The 20,475-nt window shown below is 42.3% G+C and overlaps 1 protein-coding gene across 3 annotated transcripts in view; it reads right to left on the reverse strand.

Annotated features, from left to right (window-relative positions):
- The window catches only part of ptprfa (protein tyrosine phosphatase receptor type Fa), a 364,603-nt gene that overhangs the window by 219,695 nt on the left and 124,433 nt on the right, over positions 1-20,475 (reverse strand). The gene's annotated exons all lie outside the window — the stretch shown is intronic.

Genomic DNA, 20,475 nt, shown 5'->3' on the forward strand with positions numbered 1-20,475 from the left:
TAAAAACAGACCACCATATACAGTGGGCAGCGGAGTGAGAGGGAGCACAGTGGGACAGCTTTGGCTCAACAGGCTTCGGCGAGAAAAGGCAGAGGCCAGGGTAGGTTCTGGTAAGTTTTTTGTTCAGTTTGTTTAGAGTAGAGAGAATGACAGGCAGGATGTTGGAATGCTCCTCTTGCAGGATGTGGGAAGTCAGGGAGCCCTACGGTGTCCCTGACAACAACACCTGCAAGAAGTGCATCCAGCTGCAGCTCCTAACAAACCGCGTTCGGGAACTGGAGCAGGAGCTGGATAACCTCCGGATCATTCAGGAGAATGAGGAGATTATAGATAGTAGCTACAGGGAGGTAGTTACGCCACAGGAGCAGAGCACAGGAAATTGGGCCACTTTCAGGCGAGGGAAGAGGAAAGGGCAGGCAGAGCAGGGTTCCCCTGTGGCCATTCTCCTCAACAAGTATACCGCATTGGATACCGTTGGGGGGGATGACTTACAAGCTGCAGCAGCCAAATCTCTGGCGCTGAGTCTGGTTCTACAGTGCAGAAGGGAGGGTGGAAAAAGAGGACAGCAGTAGTGATAGGGGACTCGATAGTTAGAGGTGCAGATAGGAGGTTCTGTGGTCGTGACAGAGAATCCAGGATGGTTTGTTGCCTCCTGGGTGCCAGGGTCAAGGATGTCTCTGATTGCTTGCATGACATTCTCAAGTGGGAGGGTGATCAGCCAGATGTCATGGTGCACATCGGTACCAATGACATAGCAAGGAAGAGTGAGGAGGTCCTGGAGAGTGAGTACAGAGAGTTTGGTAGGAAGTTGAAAAGCAGGACCTCGAGGGTGGTAATCTCAGGATTGCTACCTGTGCTAGGTGCCAGTGAGGGTAGGAATAGGATGCACTGGAGGATGAACAAGTGGCTGAGGAACTGGTATAGGGGGCAGGGTTTCAGATTTCAGGATCATTGGGACCTCTTCTGGGGCAGGTGGGACCTGTACAAGAGAGACGGGTTACACTTGAACTACAAGGGGACCAATATCCTTTCAGGGAGGTTTGTTAGTGCTATCAGGGAGGGTTTAAAGTAGATTTGCAGGGGGATGGGAACCAGAGTGCCAGAGCTGACAGTGGGGCTGGGGTGAAAATAAATGATGTCAAAAGTTCAAGCAAAGCCGCAAATAGAACGGTTGTGAGTGGTGGTAATAATCTTCTGAGGTGTATATATTTCAATGCTAGGAGTATTGCGGGGAAGGCAGACGAGTTGAGGGCGTGGATTGACACGTGGAATTATGACGTTATAGCAATTAGTGAAACTTGGCTACAGGAGGGGCAGGATTGGCAGCTTAATATTCCAGGGTTCCGATGTTTCAGATGTGATAGAGGCAGAAGAATGAAAGGTGGGGGGGAGGGGGTAGCATTGCTTGTCAGGGAAAATGTTACAGCAGTGCTCAGGTAGGACAGATTAGAGGGCTTGTCTACTGAGTCCTTATGGGTGGAGCTGAGAAACAGGAAAGGTATGGCCACATTAGTGGGGTTGTATTATAGACCACCCAATAGTCAGTGAGAATTGGAGGAGCAAATCTGCAGAGAGAGAGCAGTCAACTGCAGGAAACAAAGTTGTGGTGGTAGGGGATTTTAATTTTCCACATATTGATTGGGACCCCCATACTGTTAGGGGTCTAGATGGGTTAGAGTTTGTAAAATGTGTTCAGGAAAGTTTTCTAAATCAATATATAGAGGTACCAACTAGAGGGGATGCAATATTAGATCTCCTATTAGTAAATGAGTTAGGACAAGTGACAGAAGTATGTGTAGGGGAGCACTTTGGTTCCAGTGATCATAACACCATTAGTTTCAACTTGATCATGGATAACGATAGATCTGGTCCTCGGGTTGAGGTTCTAAACTGGAAGGTGGCCAAATTTGAAGAAATGAGAAAGGATCTAAAAAGCGTGGATTGGGACAGGTTGTTCTCTGGCAAGGATGTGATCGGTAAGTGGGAAGCCTTCAAAGGAGAAATTTTGAGAGTGCAGAGCTTGTATGTTCCTGTCAGGATTAATGGCAAAGTGAATAGGAATAAGGAACCTTGGTTCTCAAGGGATATTGCAACTCTGATAAAGAAGAGAGAGTTGTATGACACATATAGGAAACAGGGAGTAAATCAGGTGCTTGAGGAGTATAAAAAGTGCAAGAAAATACTTAAGAAGGAAATCAGGAGGGCTAAAAGAAGACATGAGGTTGCCTTGGCAGTCAATGTGAAGGATAATCCAAAGAGCTTTTACAGATATATTAAGAGTAAAAGGATTGTAAGGGATAAAGTTGGTCCTCTTGAAGATCAGAGTGGTTGGCTATGTGCGGAACCAAAAGAAGTGGGGGAGATCCTAAATGGGTTTTTTGCGTCTGTATTTACTAAGGAAACTAGCATGAAGTCTATGGAATTAAGGGAAACAAGTAGTGAGATAATGGAAACTGTACAGATTGAAAAGGAGGAGGTGCTTGCTATCTTGAGGAAAATTAAAGTGGATAAATCCCCAGGATCTGACAGGGTATTCCCTCGGACCTTGAAGGAGACTAGTGTTGAAATCGCAGGGGCCCTGACAAATATATTTAAAATGTCGGTGTCTACGGGTGAGGTGCCGGAGGATTGGAGAATGGCTCATGTTGTTCCGTTGTTTAAAAAAGGATAGAAAAGTAATCCGGGAAATTATAGGCTGTTAAGTTTGACGTCGGTAGTAGGTAAGTTATTGGAGGGAGTACTAAGAGACAGAATCTACAAGCATTTGGATAGACAGGGACTTATTAGGGAGAGTCAACATGGCTTTGTGCGTGGCAGGTCATGTTTGACCAATCTATTGGAGTTTTTCGAGGAGGTTACCAGGATGAAGGGTAGGCAGTGGATGTTGTCTACATGGACTTCAGTAAGGCCTTTGACAAGGTCCCGCATGGGAGGTTAGTTAGGAAAATTCAGTCGCTAGGTATACATGGAGAGGTGGTAAATTAGATTAGACATTGGCTTAATGGAAGAAGCCAAAGAGTGGTAGTAGAGGATTGCTTCTCAGGGTGGAGGCCTGTGACTAGTGGTGTGCCACAGGGATCAGTGCTGGGTCCATTGTTATTTGTCATCTATATTAATGATCTGGATGATAATGTGGTAAACCGGATCAGCGAATTTGCTGATGATACAAAGATTGGAGGTGTAGTGGACAGTGAGGAAGGTTTTCAAAGCTGGCAGAGGGACTTGGACCAGCTGAAAAACTGGGCTGAAAAATGGCAGATGGAGTTTAATACTGACAAGTGTGAGGTATTGCACTTTGGAAGGACAAACCAAGGTAGAACATACAGGGTAAATGGTAAGGTACTGAGGAGTGCAGTAGAATAGAGGGATCTGGGAATACAGATACAAAATTCCCTAAAAGTGGCGTCACAGGTAGATAGGGTCGTAAAGAGAGCTTTTGGTACATTGGCTATTATTAATCAAGGTATTGAGTATAAGAGCTGGATTGTTACGATGAGGTTGTAAAAGGCATTGGTGAGGCCGAATCTGGAGCATTATGTTCAGTTTTGGTCACCAAATTACAGGAAGGATATAAATAAGATTGAAAGAGTACAGAGAAGGTTTACAAGGATGTTGCCGGGACTTGAAAAACTCAGTTACAGAGAAAGGTTGAATAGGTTAGGACTTTATTCCCTGGAGCGTAGAAGAATAGGGGAGATTTGATAGAGGTATATAAAATCATGATGGGTATAGATAGAGTGAATGCAAGCAGGCTTTTTCCACGGAGGCAAGGGGAGAGAAAAACCAGAGGACATGGGTTAAGGGTGAAAGGGGAAAAGTTCAAAGGGAACATTAGGGGGGGCTTCTTCACACAGAGAGTGGTGGGAGTGTGGAATGAGCTGCCAGACAAGGTGGTTAATGCGGGTTCTTTTTTTTTTTAACATTTAAGAATAAATTGGACAGATACATGGATGGGAGGTGTATGGAGGGATATGGTCCGTGTGCAGGTCAGTGGGACTAGGCAGAAAATGGTTCGGCACAGCCAAGAAGGGCCAAAAGGCCTGTTTCTGTGCTGTAGTTTTTCTATGGTTTTCTATGGTTTCTAATTGATGTCTCTGGGCCTTTACTTGCTGGAATTTAGGAGAATGAAGTGGGAGGGAGGGGATCTCATTGAAAGCTGTCAAATGTTGAAAGGCCTAGATATGTTGGATGTGGAGAGGATGCTTCTTATGGTGAGGGAGTCTAGAACCCAGGGCACAGCCTCAGAATAGAGAAAATCCATTTAGAACCGAGATCAGGAGGAATTTCTTTAGCCAGAGGGTGGTGAAGCTGTGGAATTCTTTGCCATATGTGGTTGTGAAGGCCAGGTTATTGGGCGTATTTAAGGCAAGTTGATAGGTTCTTGATTAGTCAGGGTATGAAAGGTTACAGGGACAAGACAGGAGAATGGGTCTGAGAAGGAACTAGATCAGCCATGATGAAATGACGGAGCAGACATGATGGGCCAAATGGTCTAATTCTGCTCCCATGTCTTATAGTCTATTTTATCATATTTCAAGTAGAATGAGCACCTTCAAAATAACACAATAAAAGATGTGTATACTCAGATTGTGACATACAAATTAAGCAAGGTTAGGGCATAGCTTTTTAGATTTGGTGTAAATGGTACTACCCTTGCTGCGTCAGGGCTGACTGCAGGGACCAAGTTCAACATAGCTAATGTGGTAAACTCTGTTACAAGAGTGGTTGTACCATCCTTGCAGGTTAGAAAGTTGTGGGTTCTGGAATTTTACCTCATAATCTATAATCAAAATTCAATTCAATAATGCTCCTTTTCCGCGTTCTACCTTTTGGACGAGACATCAAATTAAGGGCCTATCTATTCTCTCAGAGGAGCTCATAAAAAGATTTGACGACATTAATCCAAAAAGCAAGGTCAGCACAATTCAAATATATAAAGTTAAGCAAACACAGTTTCTTTAACTTCGTCCTAAACTGCTAAAATGCAGCCACTAACTTCAAGAATTAACCCAAAGTCAATTTTAAAATTCAAAGTACATTAAACACACATATTCTTGGGCTTGTGAGATTTGTCATGCCCATAGCACTTCCAGCAGCTCTTTACAGTAGCTTCCACTTCTATTTTTATGACAAATTTAGTATAAATCTAACCGTTCACAATTTCAGGGTTAATTATATGTTGATTATTATGCTGAAAGCTCTGATGGGCCGACTCAGTGTCAATTTTACCAAATACCAGTTGGTTCATGCAAGGTTTTCATGATGAAATAAAAATATACATCTCATTAAGTATGTAATTTAATCCCAACTGCAAAATTTGTTAATTACATAGCAATTTACACTACGCTGCATTCAGAGTATACAAGAAAATAAGAGAAAAGTCCCCTTTCAAGTTCCACCATTTGGATGAGACATTAAATTGAGGCCCTGTTTATTCTCTTACAAGATTTAATGAAATAAAGCCCTAATCCAAAAAGCAAAACAATAATTTTGGAAACTATTACTGTTAATAGGACTTTCTAATATCTTGTGCTCCTGCAAATTATTTAAAAAGTTTCTTCATGAACACAGCAGTTCGAGACTCTAGGCATATACAGTATTCTGTTGTGTCTTGTCAAATCATCTTTTTTCACAAAAAATTGATATGCTTTAAAGTTATAACACAGAAGGAAGAAACCAGATTGTGTCAACCTTTCAACCTGTATCCAAGCAAATACCTCTTGTGATTTTTTGATCTATATTTTTCCAGATCATTTTAGCCTCTTACCCAATGCAATGTACTGTACATCTGAGTCCAGATTCATAGGGCAGCACAATAGCTATAAGGAAAAGATTAGATGGACTAACCTTCCTGTTTAATATTTCAGCTACTTAGCAATTTGAGAAAATAGAATTGTTTCTTGCTCAAAACTATTAACCCCAGGAAATGAATTTAACAGCCTTACAGTTCTATGCTGAATCTCTAACTCCTAAATCTTGATCCAAGCAACAATAGAAACACCTGGTCCTCTCTCTTCAGTTCATGGCTAAATTGTTGAAAATATCTTACACTTTTCTGTAATATCTGGTGCAAAATTTCCAATGTTTTCATGTCTTTCGTGAATCTGTAGTTCCTCATACCACTTGACTGTAGCTGGAATTCCACAATTAATGGTTACAGGTCTCCCTTCACTTATGAAGGAAAATATTTTAGTCTGTGAAAACTCATAAATTAATGTTAATTTATGTGTTTCCCATCAGTTTCACCATAAAAGCTGTTTGTATTCCAGAGCTCTTTTGCAAAAGTCCCTTAAAGTACACCAACACAAGTATCTCAAATAACCATACTTGTAAGGAAATAATATTATCGCCTCATCAGATGAGACATGTCGTCGTTCTCTATTCTTGCCCTTCCACCATTTATAAGAGCATGTCAAACACTCTCCAAACACTTGCTTTCTCCGTCAGCCCACATCTACCCCTTCAAATAGGCCTTTGACCCCCAACCTCACCACATCCCCAGCTCTTCCAAACTCTTTCGGCTTCTTGCTGTCCACAATTCCACGCTCCCACAAGATTAATTATTTTGGCCACTGCTGAGACCATACTGTTGCCGCATAACAAATCTCACGCTGTACAAGACAGCGATAATAAACCGGACTCTGATTCTACACCTGGAACACTGCGTACAATATGGGTTTCCCTGTTTAAGAAAGGAAGGATATTAATGTTTTGGAAACAGTTCAGAAAGGTTTATCAACGGACATCTGAAACAGATGACTTTATCTCAAGAGAAAAGAGAGGGTAGAGTGAGCTTTTGCTGGGATTTAGAAAAGTGAACAACAATTTGATTGAAACTTCTAAGATATTGACAGGATGCATGTTTTGGTATTTGTCTTGTGGAAGATTCAGGATGGCACTGGAAATATTCTGCTGGCTGCTCACAAAACTGCCAGCTTTTCCACTAAGTATACTTTTTCTGCACTGCAATCACTGCAATCCACAGTCTGTAATTTCCCCTTTAAGAGGGTCGCTTTTGAACCATCTAAACAATCTAGTGATTTTGCAGTCTCCTAAGGGACTCAGCTAACTGAACTATCGAGAATGCTGCTGCTACTTCCATTGCTGGAGTGGATTGAAGTGGATTGAAGCGGCGGGGCCAAGCCCCAAGAGCAAAAACTGAACTGATGTTTAGCCGATTTAAGCAATAAGCCAGATGAAAGAGGGCAGAGGACCAACTGGTACTCAGTTCACTTCTATGTGTCAGCCAAACCCCCCTCAATAAGCCTGTCCCATCTGCCTGGGTTTGACCTGTCTCCATCTCTTCTCGCTGCTGCTGTGGGACAGGTGGCAGAGGAATCTTGGGTTCCACACAGCTAGGTTCGGGAGCAGATGTTATCTTGTAGCTGTCAGGCTACTGGACAGGCTTCACACACCTCTGCGTTGACCTGACTCTGCAGCTGTGGCCTGCACCGTCACGTCCAGAAGACACCCTCAGCTTGTTTCCAGGAGGAAAACTAATATGACCTTTGGTTACCATGAAGCCAAGAAATGTTCTTTCGTGCCTCGAGATTAATATGCTTGAAGGAATTCTATTTTGAAAGATGTTGTTTAGGGGGTCAGATCTTTGGAAAATTTTATGCCACCATGGTACTTGGACCTGCTGTCTCACCTGCTTGATGGATTTTAAGCAGGCTTGCATACCTCTTGACATGCTCAACCTGGCTCTGGACGGCCATCAATTTATAACTTATCAACATTTCCAGAAAACCATCACTCACCAAATTAATCACACTTTCCCCTGAATCATCATCTAAGGCAGGGTCACATGCCACTGATCTCAACACATACTTACTTTCTATTCTATGACAATACCCCATTGTTCTTTGTAGCACATGATGAATTGCCACTGATAATACATCACTACAATCAATAGAAGTTTTTCTTCCATTTGACATTAGTTTCCACAGCCAATTACTGTATATCAGTTAACTGCTATTTCTTATATAAACAGCAATACATTTCAGAGCACGTGTTGGAGGAATAGACGACAATCTGTATTGACAAAGATTTTCATGCCTGGTTCAACTGCTGCTTATTGGTATATTAAGGAGTATTCACTGTAATGCAAAAACGTTTTGTAAATTAGGTTAACATGTACTCTAAAGAATCAAAAGCAACATAGCAAAAGTATGTCTGATCTTAAGTTGCTAATTTGAAGAAGATCTGCATTTAAACAAATGGTCACCTGCAACTAATGAATATTGAAAGCCTTAGATAGAGTGAATGTGGAGAAGATGTTCCCTTTGGTGTCTAGGACTACAGGGTACAACTTCAGAATGCAAGGATATCCCTTTAGAAGAGATGAGGAGGAATTTCTTTAGTCATAGGGTAGTGAATCTGTGGAATTCAGTGGCCAAATCATTGGGTATATTTAAAGCAGAAGTTGATACGTTCTTGATTAATCAGGGCATCAAAGGTTACAGGAAGAGGGCAGTAGAATAGAGTAAAAGGGGATAATAAATTAGTCATGATGGAACGGTGGAGCAGACTCAATGGGCCAAATGGCCTAATTCTGCTCCTATGTCTTTTGTTCTTATACCCTACCCCTTTAATGTCACAAATCCATTCAAGAATTAGCACTGAGCATCAAGAACTTCGGCTGATGTTACCTAGGACCTCACAGGGCATATTGCAGCATCTCTACTGTTCCTCTGCCTGAAATGAGCCACTCACATCTCCGATCAACACACAAAAGTGCTGGAGGACTTTACAGTTCAGGCAGCATCGACAGAAGGTAATAAACAACCCATGGATCAGGCAAAGATCCTTCATCAGAACTATCCATTTTGTGAGTTGCTCAAGATTTACAACATCAACTGAATCACAGATCAAATATGTGTTTTTGATGAACTATATTAAATTTCATTGTTCTTTGAATTTCTGCAAATGGAAGTGAGTGATTAAATCAGCATCCCTGCTAGGAATTATCCAGAAAAGAAATATGGTAATTCAACATCTCTTTCTGGCTTGAAAAAGGCATTCCGCCAGTGCCTTTTGGCATAGATGGATTGATTACCAGCATTTTTTTCCCCAGGGTGCCAAAGGCCAATACCAGAAAACATCCATTTAAGTTAAAAGAAGGTAAGTATAGGGAAGATGTCAGAGGAAGTTTTAAACAGAGTTGTAAGTGCCCGGAATGTACTGCTAGGAATGGTGGTAGAGGCCAATACATTAGGGACATTTAAGAGACTTTTAGATAGGTACATGGATGTACGGTAAATGGGGGGTTATGGGCTGTGGAGGAAGGAAGGGTTAGATTAGAATCAGGTTTATTATCACTGACATGTGAGGTGAAATTTGTTAACTTAGCAGCAGTTCAATGCAATACATAATCTAGGAGAGAGAGAGAGAGAGAGAGAGAGAGAAAGAAATAATAAAATAAAACATAAATAAACAAGTAAAACAATTACGTATATTGATTATTTAAAAATGTGCAAAAACAGAAATACTGTATATTAAAAAGGTGAGGTTGAGTAGGTTATATAGGTTGGCACAACACTGTGGGCTAAAGGGCCGGCACTGTGCCGTACTATTCTACTTAACCAGTCGAGTGCACAAAAGAATGGAATACATTAATGCATGTTCCACACAGCACAAGTTCTAAATACAAAATCATGGCAATGCTTTGCAAGTCAGTGTATGTTCTAAACAAGGTCTTCAATCTTAAATATTCGCACCATTTCTCTTTCCATGGATGCTGCTATATTATAGCTGTATCAAGAGCAAAGGGATGGCTAGGAAGAGAGTCCTTCTCCTCAGAGGTCAGCAGGGCTGCCTGGGTCTCAAGTCACACAAGAGATGGTGGGAATTTTCATGAGCATTTCTTCTCAGTAAACTGAGACTAAGTTAGTTATTGATGCATATGACGCATTTCACTGTATGTTTCAACATTTCAATGTATGTGTGACAAGTAAAGCTAATCTTTATCTTTAAATCTAAATGTTATTCTGGAGGTTATCTGTATTACCAGGGAAAAGGTAGTTGAAGCCTTACTTTAATCCCCAGGGCTGACCAAATGTAGCCTTGGATTGTGTGGGATACCAGAGAAGAAATTGCAGGGGCCCTTGTGGAAGTTAATTGCTTCATCATGAGCCATGGGTGAGGCTCCTGAAGACGTGAAGGTGACAAATGTTGTTCTATTGTTTAAGGTTAGCAATAACAAGCCAGGGTACTACAGCACTGTCAACCTGACAACACCAACCCATGCAACTCATCATTCCGAGAAACAATTTTCAACTACAAGGGAAGTCAACTGGAGGCAATTCTGAAGGAAAGGATCTGCCAGCATTTGGATAGTCAAGAGTATGATTTGGGGGGCGGGGGGGAGGGGGGGCAGTGGATGTTGTCTATTTGGACTTTAACAAGGCTTTAGATATGCTAGGCTGGTCTAGAAGGTGAGGTCCCATGGAAACCAGGGAGAGCTAGTAAGGTAAATTCAAAATTGGCTTGGAGAAAGGAAGCATAAGGTTGTGGTTGAAACTTGTTTTTCGGAATGATGAGTTGCATGGGTTGGTATTGGGACCCTTGTAATTTGTTATTTATAAAACTGATTTGGATGTGAAGACACAAGACTAGATCAGCAAGTTTGCAGATGACAGGGGGATCTTATAATCAGGGCATCAAAGGTTACAGGAAGAGGGCAGTAGAATAGAGTAAAAGGGGATAATAAATTAGTCATGATGGAACGGTGGAGCAGACTCAATGGGCCATTTTGTTGAAGTTGGAGAAGTCATCATTGAGGCCACACTTGGAGCACTGTGTACAATTTTGGTCATCCTGTAATTGGAATAATACATTTAAGAGCACAGAAGGCTTACAAGGATATTGCCAGGACTAGAAAGTCTGAGTTACAGAGAGAGGTTGACCAGGCTGGGTAGATATTCCTTGGAACGCATGAGATTGAGGGGCAAACTTACAGAAATGTTTAAAAATATCAGAGGCATAGATAAGGCGAATGGTAACAGGTTTCTCCCCAGTGCAAGGTAGTTGAAATATAGGAAGCACAGATATAGGGTGAGAGCAAGAATATTTAAAAAGGACCTGAGGAGCAAGTTTTTCATAGTCTGCATGGACTCAACTGGCCGAAGGCCTGTACCTGTGTTGCACTGCTCTATGACTGCCGTTCTATGTGCTATAAATGATGAACTACGGGCCCTGCACCAATCCCCTGTGGCACTTCGCTAGTCTCAGGCTACCAGTCCAAAAAACAATCTTCTACCATCACTCTCTGCTTCCCAATAGCAAGCTAATTTTTTAATGCAGTTAGCTATCTCTCCCTGGAACCCATGTGATTCAGACCTTATAGACTAGCTTTTTCCTTTTCATTTTAGGTTTTCATCATCTGCAGTTTTTCAACATACATGCTTGCAGACTATTAATCTTACAGCTCTTTCTCTGCCAGGACAAATGTGTTGCATTGATTCTTTGTATCTGTATTTTTCAAAGTCTACTTAAATCCTTTAAGATGGATGCACAACCGTGAATAAATTTACTCATAGAGAGTACCATAAATCAGATTAAAGTAAAATATCTGTCCTCAGTAAGGGCCTCACGTTTGTCCCCCTTCGCCCACACCTCAGCGAGTTCCGTGTTCGCCACGATGCGGAACTTTTCTTCCGCCGTCTCCGTCTCCGAGCCTACTTCTTCGGCAAGGACTCTTCCACCCCCACCGATGACCGCTTCTCCCGTCTTCATCCCTCCTCTTCTTCATGGACACCCCGCTCTGGTCTTCTGCCTGCTCTGGATCTCTTTATTGCCAACTGCCGACGGGACATCAACCGTCTCGACTTCACCGCACCTTGTCCCCATTCCAACCTCACTCCTTCGGAACGCTCTGCTCTCCACTCCCTCCGCACTAATCCTAACATTATTATTAAACCCGCTGATAAGGGGGGTGCTGTTGTAGTCTGGCGTACTGACCTCTACCTTGCCGAGGCACAGCGACAACTCGCGGATACCTCCTCTTATTTACCCCTCGATCGTGACCCCACTAAGGAGCACCAGGCCATTGTCTCCCACACTATCAATGACTTTATCCGCTCAGGGGATCTCCCATCCACTGCTACCAACCTTATAGTTCCCACACCCCGCACTTCCCGTTTCTACCTCCTACCCAAGATCCACAAACCTGCCTGTCCTGGCCGACCTATTGTCTCAGCTTGCTCCTGCCCCACCGAACTCGTTTCTGCATACCTCGACACTGTTTTATCACCCCTTGTTCAATCCCTTCCGACCTATGTTCGTGACACTTCTCACGCTCTTAAACTTTTCGATGATTTTAAGTTCCCTGGCCCCCACCGCTTTATTTTCACCTTGGATGTCCAGTCCCTATATACTTCCATCCCCCATCAGGAAGGTCTCAAAGCTCTACGCTTCTTTTTGGATTCCAGACCTAATCAGTTCCCCTCTACCACCACTCTGCTCCGTCTAGCAGAATTAGTCCTTACTCTTAATAATTTCTCCTTTTGCTCCTCCCATTTCCTCCAAACTAAAGGTGTAGCTATGGGCACCCGTATGGGTCCTAGCTATGCGTGCCTTTTTGTTGGGTTTGTGGAACAATCTATGTTCCGTGCCTATTCTGGTATCTGTCCCCCACTTTTCCTTCGCTACATCGACGACTGCATTGGCGCTGCTTCCTGCACGCATGCAGAACTCGTTGACTTTATTAACTTTGCCTCCAACTTTCACCCTGCCCTCAAGTTTACCTGGTCCATTTCTGACACCTCCCTCCCCTTTCTAGATCTTTCTGTCTCTGTCTCTGGAGACAGCTTATCCACTGATGTCTACTATAAGCCTACTGACTCTCACAACTATCTGGACTATTCCTCTTCTCACCCTGTCTCTTGCAAAAACGCCATCCCCTTCTCGCAATTCCTCCGTCTCCGCCGCATCTGCTCTCAGGATGAGGCTTTTCATTCTAGGACGAGGGAGATGTCTTCATTTTTTAAAGAAAGGGGCTTCCCTTCCTCCACTATCAACTCTGCTCTTAAACGCATCTCCCCCATTTCACGTACATCTGCTCTCACTCCATTCTCCCACCACCCCACTAGGAATAGGGTTCCCCTGGTCCTCACCTACCACCCCACCAGCCTCCGGGTCCAACATATTATTCTCCGTAACTTCCGCCACCTCCAACGGGATCCCACCACTAAGCATATCTTTCCCTCCCCGCCTCTCTCTGCATTCCGCAGGGATCGCTCCCTACACAACTCCCTTGTCCATTCGTCCCCCCCCATCCCTCCCCACTGATCTCCCTCCTGGCACTTATCCGTGTAAGCGGAACATGTGCTACACATGCCCTTACACTTCCTCCTTTACCACCATTCAGGGCCCCAAACAGTCCTTCCAGGTGAGGCATCACTTCACCTGTGAGTCGACTGGGGTGATATACTGCGTCCGGTGCTCCCGATGTGGCCTTTTATATATTGGTGAGACCCGACGCAGACTGGGAGACCGCTTTGCTGAACATCTACGCTCTGTCCGCCAGAGAAAGCAGGATCTCCCAGTGGCCACACATTTTAATTCCACATCCCATTCCCATTCTGACATGTCAGACACGGCCTCCTCTACTGTAAAGATGAAGCCACACTCAGGTTGGAGGAACAACACCTTATATTCCGTATGGGTAGCCTCCAACCTGATGGCATGAACATTGACTTCTCTAACTTCCGCTAGGCCCCACCTCCCCCTCGTACCCCATCTGTTACTCTTTTTAATGCACACATTCTTTCTCTCACTCTCCTTTTTCTCCCTCTGTCCCTCTGAATATACCTCTTGCCCATCCTCTGGGTCACCCCCCCCCCCGTCTTTCTTCACGGACCTCCTGTCCCATGATCCTCTCGTATCCCCTTCTGCCTATCACCTGTCCAGCTCTCGGCTCCATCCCTCCCCCTCCTGTCCTCTCCTATCATTTTGCATCTCCCCCTCCCCCTCCAGCTTTCAAATCCCTTACTCACTCCTCCTTCAGTTAGTCCTGACGAAGGGTCTCGGCCTGAAACGTCGACTGCGCCTCTTCCTATAGATGCTGCCTGGCCTGCTGCGTTCACCAGCAACTTTGATGTATGTTGGTTGTATTATTAGGAGTAACATTTTGAAGTTGAAACAAGGTTAGACTGAATCAACACAATTAAGTTATCATTAAATTACTTCCACAAAGCTAACAATGGAGGCTTTCAAATACTGTACAAAGAATAAACCAAGAGGAAGCATACACTAAGAAAATAGAAACTCTTTATTCCAGAGACACAAGTGACTGCAGAGTCTCTAGTCTGGATCAAAAATAAATTGGTGTAGGAACTCAGCAGGTCAAGCAGCATCCTCTCCACATCCATTTTATCAAGGCTTTTCACTATTCTATAGGTTTCAATGAGGTCACCTTCTTCTCCAGAATTCTAGTGAATATACCCAGAGCCATGAAAGGCTCTCATTATTTAGCGGCATAGCGTCCCAAATAAACGAAGGGAATTCCACCTATTTTCTCAATCAGCTTTAAGGGTTGTCCCAAATAAGCAGCTGTGCTGATTAACCAATGGCTCAAATAATGTGGGTGAGAAAGTGGAAACAATTGTTAAAAAAGGAGGAGAAAATACAGATATGCAGCCACTCTGTATATTTAGGTATGAAAGCACAAATGTACGGCTAGCTTAAATCTGTTCTAATGTAACTCAAGCCACTACTTGCTAAAGTAAATAGCAAAACACCTCAAACATGAACCTTTGTTTTACAAATTTAATACAAGAACAGGTTTAATTATCAGATGGTAAACTTTAAAGCATGTTTTGCCCTTTTTAAGAAACCCTTTAACACATGAAAGACATCAGATTAAAAGGCTTTGAAACATAAGAACCACACCAATAAACAGAAATAAGTAAATTAAAAGGTTCCTAAAATATTACAATTCATTCTGAAAAAGTTGTGGAATGTTTGGATAACATTGCATGTCTATGGGACTACATAAAGTAATTAAAGTAAGGTACATTCTCATTTTAACATGTCCATTCTGCCTGAAACCAGATAATTCTTCTCTTAAAAAAATCTTCTCTAAAGCAACACTAGAACTTGAAGACTTTGATGATAGTTTATAAATGAAAGGCCTGATACCTGTCTCCAGGAATTGCTGCCCATGGTATCTCCAGTTTCATACCTACTCGTTTAAATTTGCTGACACAAAACATCCAAGACACTCATATTTCCTTACAACATATAAGGACAACCATTTTAGGCCACTGACTCCATGCCAGTCCACAAAATAATTCCAAGGCTATTTGCAGTTAACTAACCAATCCATATTCCTTCGGAATGTGTGGAGGAGAACCTGGGAGAAAGCCATGTAATCAAGGAAAGAATGTGCAACCTCCAACAAACAGCTGTGGAAGTAACAGTGAATCCAGGTTGCTGAAAAACCGTGATGCTTACTAGAGGTAATGGGTCTGAATTGTGACAGCGACTTTAGCAAAGAGGAAGCTTTGACAAGTCAGTAAAGCATCAGTCCCAGCTCTGTCCTCCGTGCAATTTATTGGCTATTGTCTCTGACATTTATAAATAATTAAAATGTGAATAAATTGAAAATTTACAATATTAAAATTTTAAAAAGTAAATTGTTCTGTTCCTCACCTTGCTGTTTTGAAAACAAGTAGATAAATTTGGAAGAAAATACATGCCACAGCAATAATTTCAGTCAACGTTTGAATTGGATAGGCATTTATTATGTGGGTAAAACTGCTTTATTTAACTCAAACTGTAATTATAGGACAAAAAGAATGCAAGTGTAAAGCTAAAGCAAGATTACATAGAAATACTCTCCATGCAATGCTGACATTACCATTATTCTTTAAAAATATTCAGATGCAAACACACACACTGAAATCATTGAAGATGGATAAAAAAAAATTGTAGTTGAAAAGCCACTGATGTAATGTCTGAATTAATAAGAACATAATGACAATATAATAGCAGGTGAAGACCATTAACTGCCTCATGCTTCCTCTGCCATTCAATAGCATTATGGCTTATCTTCCACCTCAGTGCCACTATCTTGCATTAACCCCATATCTTTTTAATTCATTTAATATCTAAAAATGCATTGATCTCTTCCTTGGTTTGAACCTAAGGTTTCATCAAGTCCAGTATTTCAAATGTGCCCTTCAGTGGAGTTCCTTTCATGCCCAGGAGTGGGGGTGGGGGGGGGGAGGGAGGGAAAGAGATAAGAACATTAACTGTTTATACAATATCTGGTAATGAAGGATCCAGAATTATCTTTAATTAAACAATAGTAATGCTAAAACCATTAATCTCAGCCATGTCACAAATTGCTACAGAATCCATCTCCCTCCTTTGCCACTTTTTAAAACCTTAGTATCTTAATTTACCAAGCTGAATAACTGATTTCAAATTTCTGCGCGACAAAAAAAAACTGCCTATTTCCACCTTATCATCTGTCTCAGCCATCTGCTGTCAAAACCCTCATTCATAGATATGTCACTGTATTAAAGTGCAGTAGTCCTCTGGCAGGCTTTCTATTTTCCTCTTTCAATATTTTTTTTATTCAAGTGATTTTTATTCAAGATTGTTTAATGTCATTTCCAGTACACAAGGGTAAAGGAGAACAAAATAATTGTTACTCCAGATCCTATACAGCACAAAAATAACTCAGTAAGATAAAGAACACTTTAATAATAACACCACAACAGATACAAATGCATAGGATAGCTTCTATAGACTGATTGTATGTCCATAAAGTGACGTGAGACTGAGAAGTGTCTGTAGATGCAGTGTGTAGTGAGACTACGAAGAGGACGGGCAGATGAAAGGACAAAATTCCACTTTATTAGGATTTTCAGAAGACCACTGACAAGTTGATGCACATGAGGCTGCTTAACAAGACAACCCATAGTATGACATGAAAGATGGATAGACAATTTGCTGACTAGCAGGGGGCAAAGAGTGGGAACACAAGGGTCCTTTCCGAGTTGGCTACCAGTGACCACTGTGTTCCTCAGGGATCGGTGTTGGGACTGCTTTTTTTCACATTATATGTCAATGATTTGCATAATGGATTTGATGGCTTTGTGGCCAAGTTTGTGGATGACACGAAGATGGGGGAGGGGAAGGCAGAGTTGAGGAAGCAGAGAGTCTGCAGAAGAATTTAGACACATTGGAAGAACGGGCAAAGAAGTGGCAGATGGAATATAGTGTAGGGAAGTGTATGGTAATACACTTTTGTACACTATTTTCTAAACGGAAAAAATTCAAAAATCAGAGCTGCAAAGGGACTTGGGAGCCCTTGTGCAGGATTCACTAAAGGTTAACCTGCAGGTTGAGTTTGTGGTAAGGAAGGCAAATGAAATGTTAGCTATTCAGTTCGAGAGGACTAGAATATGAAAAAGGATGTAATGCTGATGCTTTATAAGCAATGGTCAGACCACACTTGGGAGTATTGTGAGCAGTTTTGAAGAGGGCCAGAGGAAGTTTACGAGAATGATTCTGGGAATGAAAGGGTTAACTTATCAGTAGCATTTATTAGTTCTGGGCCTGTACTGGCTGGAGTTCAGAAGAATGGGAGGGGGTGGGGGGGGGGAAGAGATCTCATTGAAACCTAATGAATACTGAAAGGCATAGATAGAGTGGATGTGGAGAGGATGTTTCTTATAGTGGGTGAGTTTAGGACCAGAGTGTAGGTTTCTGATGAGTCATGGTGTCAAAGGTTACAGGGAAAAGGCTGGAGAATGGGATCAAGGAGGAGAATAATCCAGCTATGATGGAATGGCAGAGTAGAATTCATGGTCCAAATTCTGCTCCTGTGTCTTACAGTTTTACATATGGTGACTGACAGGAAATGATAAAGTAGTGATGTGAAAGGGTGGCTTTGTGGGTGGGGGTTTTGATCAACCTTATTTCTTGGGGAATGTAGCTGTTTTGGAGTCTGGTGGTTCTAGTGTGGATGCTACATAGCCTCCTCCCTGCTGGGAGTGAGACAAACAATCTATGAGCAGGGTAAGTGGGATCCTTCATGATGTTACTGGCCCTTCTCCAGCACCCTTAAGTTTACATTTTCTTGATGGTGGGTAGGCTGGTGCCGGTGATGCATTGGACAGTTTTCACTGCCCATTGTAAAGCCTTCCTGCCTGCTATAGTGCAGCTTCCATACCATGCAGTGATGTAGCTTGTTAGGATGCTCTCTACTGCACATCATGACATGAGTATAGATGTGCATAGTCCAGCTGTCTGTAACCTCCTCGGAAAGCAGAGCGTTGGTGAGCTGTCCTGAGTGTGTTGAATATGTTCTGTGACTATTAGAGGTTGTGCAACAAGTGTACTCCCAGGAGTTTGAAACTCCTTGTAGTTCCCCATCATGCCACCAATGAAAAGAGGGGCATGAGTGACGCCAGTTTTCCTGAAGTCAACAACCATCTTGTCTTTTTGACATCAAGGAAGAAGTTAATTGCCTGGCACCAGGCCATCTACAACATCTCAAATTCTACAGTTAAATATCCCAAAAAGCAGTCCATCACGTCAATGTTCTCTGGGCCATTATTCAGTTGCTAAAATTTTCATCTAATGTTCCCTTTTCCCAGCAAATATTTCCTCAATTCTTTTGCCTCAACAGTGTATACTTATACATGGCTACAAACATTCAAGAACTCTATTCTTCCAGCTTTAACCACTCACGCATTCCCCACTTCTTTTGCCCCTCTATTTACAGTCAAGCCATAGCCTGGAATTTTCAATATCCCCATCTCCACTGAATAAAACAGACGAAGGAGCCAAGCAAGTGTGAAACCCCTGCAGGATGAGCAGAGGAACTGATAACAGGAACAAGGAAATGGCAGATAAATTAGGAAGTAAAAGCTAGTCATTAAGAAAAGCTTAATGTGACCAAATCAAGTCAAAATGGTATCATCACACCGGCCAAATATAATAGAGTTCTTCAAAGAGATAACAAGTAGAGTCAACAGAAGGCATTTGATGGGTGCTACATGTAAGGCTGATACATACAGATGTTGGCACAGACTGAATGGGCCGAAGGGCATGTTTCTGTGCTACAGTGTTCTGTGCAATAAGAGGTCAAGATATGAGAGGAAATGTCTTAGCATGGTCTGAAAACTAGCTATTGCATTAGAGTCAGAATATACTCATTGGCCGCTTTATAAGGTACCTCCTGTACCTGATCAATTGGCTACTGCGTGTGTGTTTATGGTCTTCTGCTACTATATTGCCCTCTGACCTCATTCATTTTCAAGGCATTTTCACTCACAGAACTGCTGCTCATTGGATTTTTTTTTGCTGTTTCTCACAAGTTTTTCTGTAAGCCTTAGAGAGTGTTGTGCATGAAAATCCCAGAAATCAGCAGTTTCTGCGATACTCAATGGTCCCCATCTGGTACCAACAGTCATTCTATGGTCAACAAACAAGAGAAAATCTGCAGATGCAGAAAATCCAAGCAACACACACAAAGTGCTGGAGGAACTCAGCAGCTGGGCAGCATCTATCGAAAAGAGTACAGTCGACATTTCAAGCCAAGACCTTTCACAAGTCCAAATGTAGGGTCTCGGCCTGAAATATCAACTGTTTACAGGTACTCTTTCCCCTAGATGCTGCCCGGCCTGCTGAGTTCCTCCAGCATTTTTGTGTGTATTGATTCTATGGTCAAAGTCACTTGGACCACATTTCTTCCCCATCCTGATGTCTGGTCTGAACAACTGAACCTCTTGATCATATCTTCATATCTTTATGCATTGAATTGCTACCACGATTTGCAGATTAGATATTGCATTACAGACAAGAGAAAATCTGTAGATGCTGGAAATCAAAGTAATATACACAAAATGATGGAGGAAACCAGCAGGCCAGGCAGCAGCTATGGAAAAGAGTAAGCAGCCAACATTTCGGGCCCAGACCCTTGATCAGGATTCGATATTTGCATTAACAAGCAGGTGTAAAAGTGTACCTAATAAAATGGTCACTGAGTGTATACAGCACAGGATTCTGGTCATGTTAATAGTGGAGAAGGTAATCATGGGCAATGGCAGAAGGAACCTTCGAATGTGTTGGTGATGCATTTTGAGAAGACTAAAATTGGTGGAATATATGCAGGTAATGAAAGGACATAGAAATAGCATAGAGACCTTGGTGTACTAATTCAAGGATCTTTGAAGATGACAGTTTTGGTAAATAAGGTGATTTGCCTTCCTACTTGTTGTACTTAACTTGTGAGTCATGCACAAGAACATGACGATCCAACTGTACTGCACTGATTTGCAATTTCTCCGCATTTAAATAATAATCTCCCTTTAGATTCCTTTTGCTGCAGAGCATGACCTCACACTTTCTCACATTAAACTCTGCTTGCCAAGTTTTCACCCACTCGCTCATTCTATCCATATCCTGTTGCAGAGTTCAAATATGCTCATTGAAATATGCCCTCCCAATTATTTG

This window comes from Mobula hypostoma, chromosome 12 (assembly GCF_963921235.1).
Source record: "Mobula hypostoma chromosome 12, sMobHyp1.1, whole genome shotgun sequence".
In the NCBI taxonomy this organism is placed as follows: domain Eukaryota; kingdom Metazoa; phylum Chordata; class Chondrichthyes; order Myliobatiformes; family Myliobatidae; genus Mobula; species Mobula hypostoma.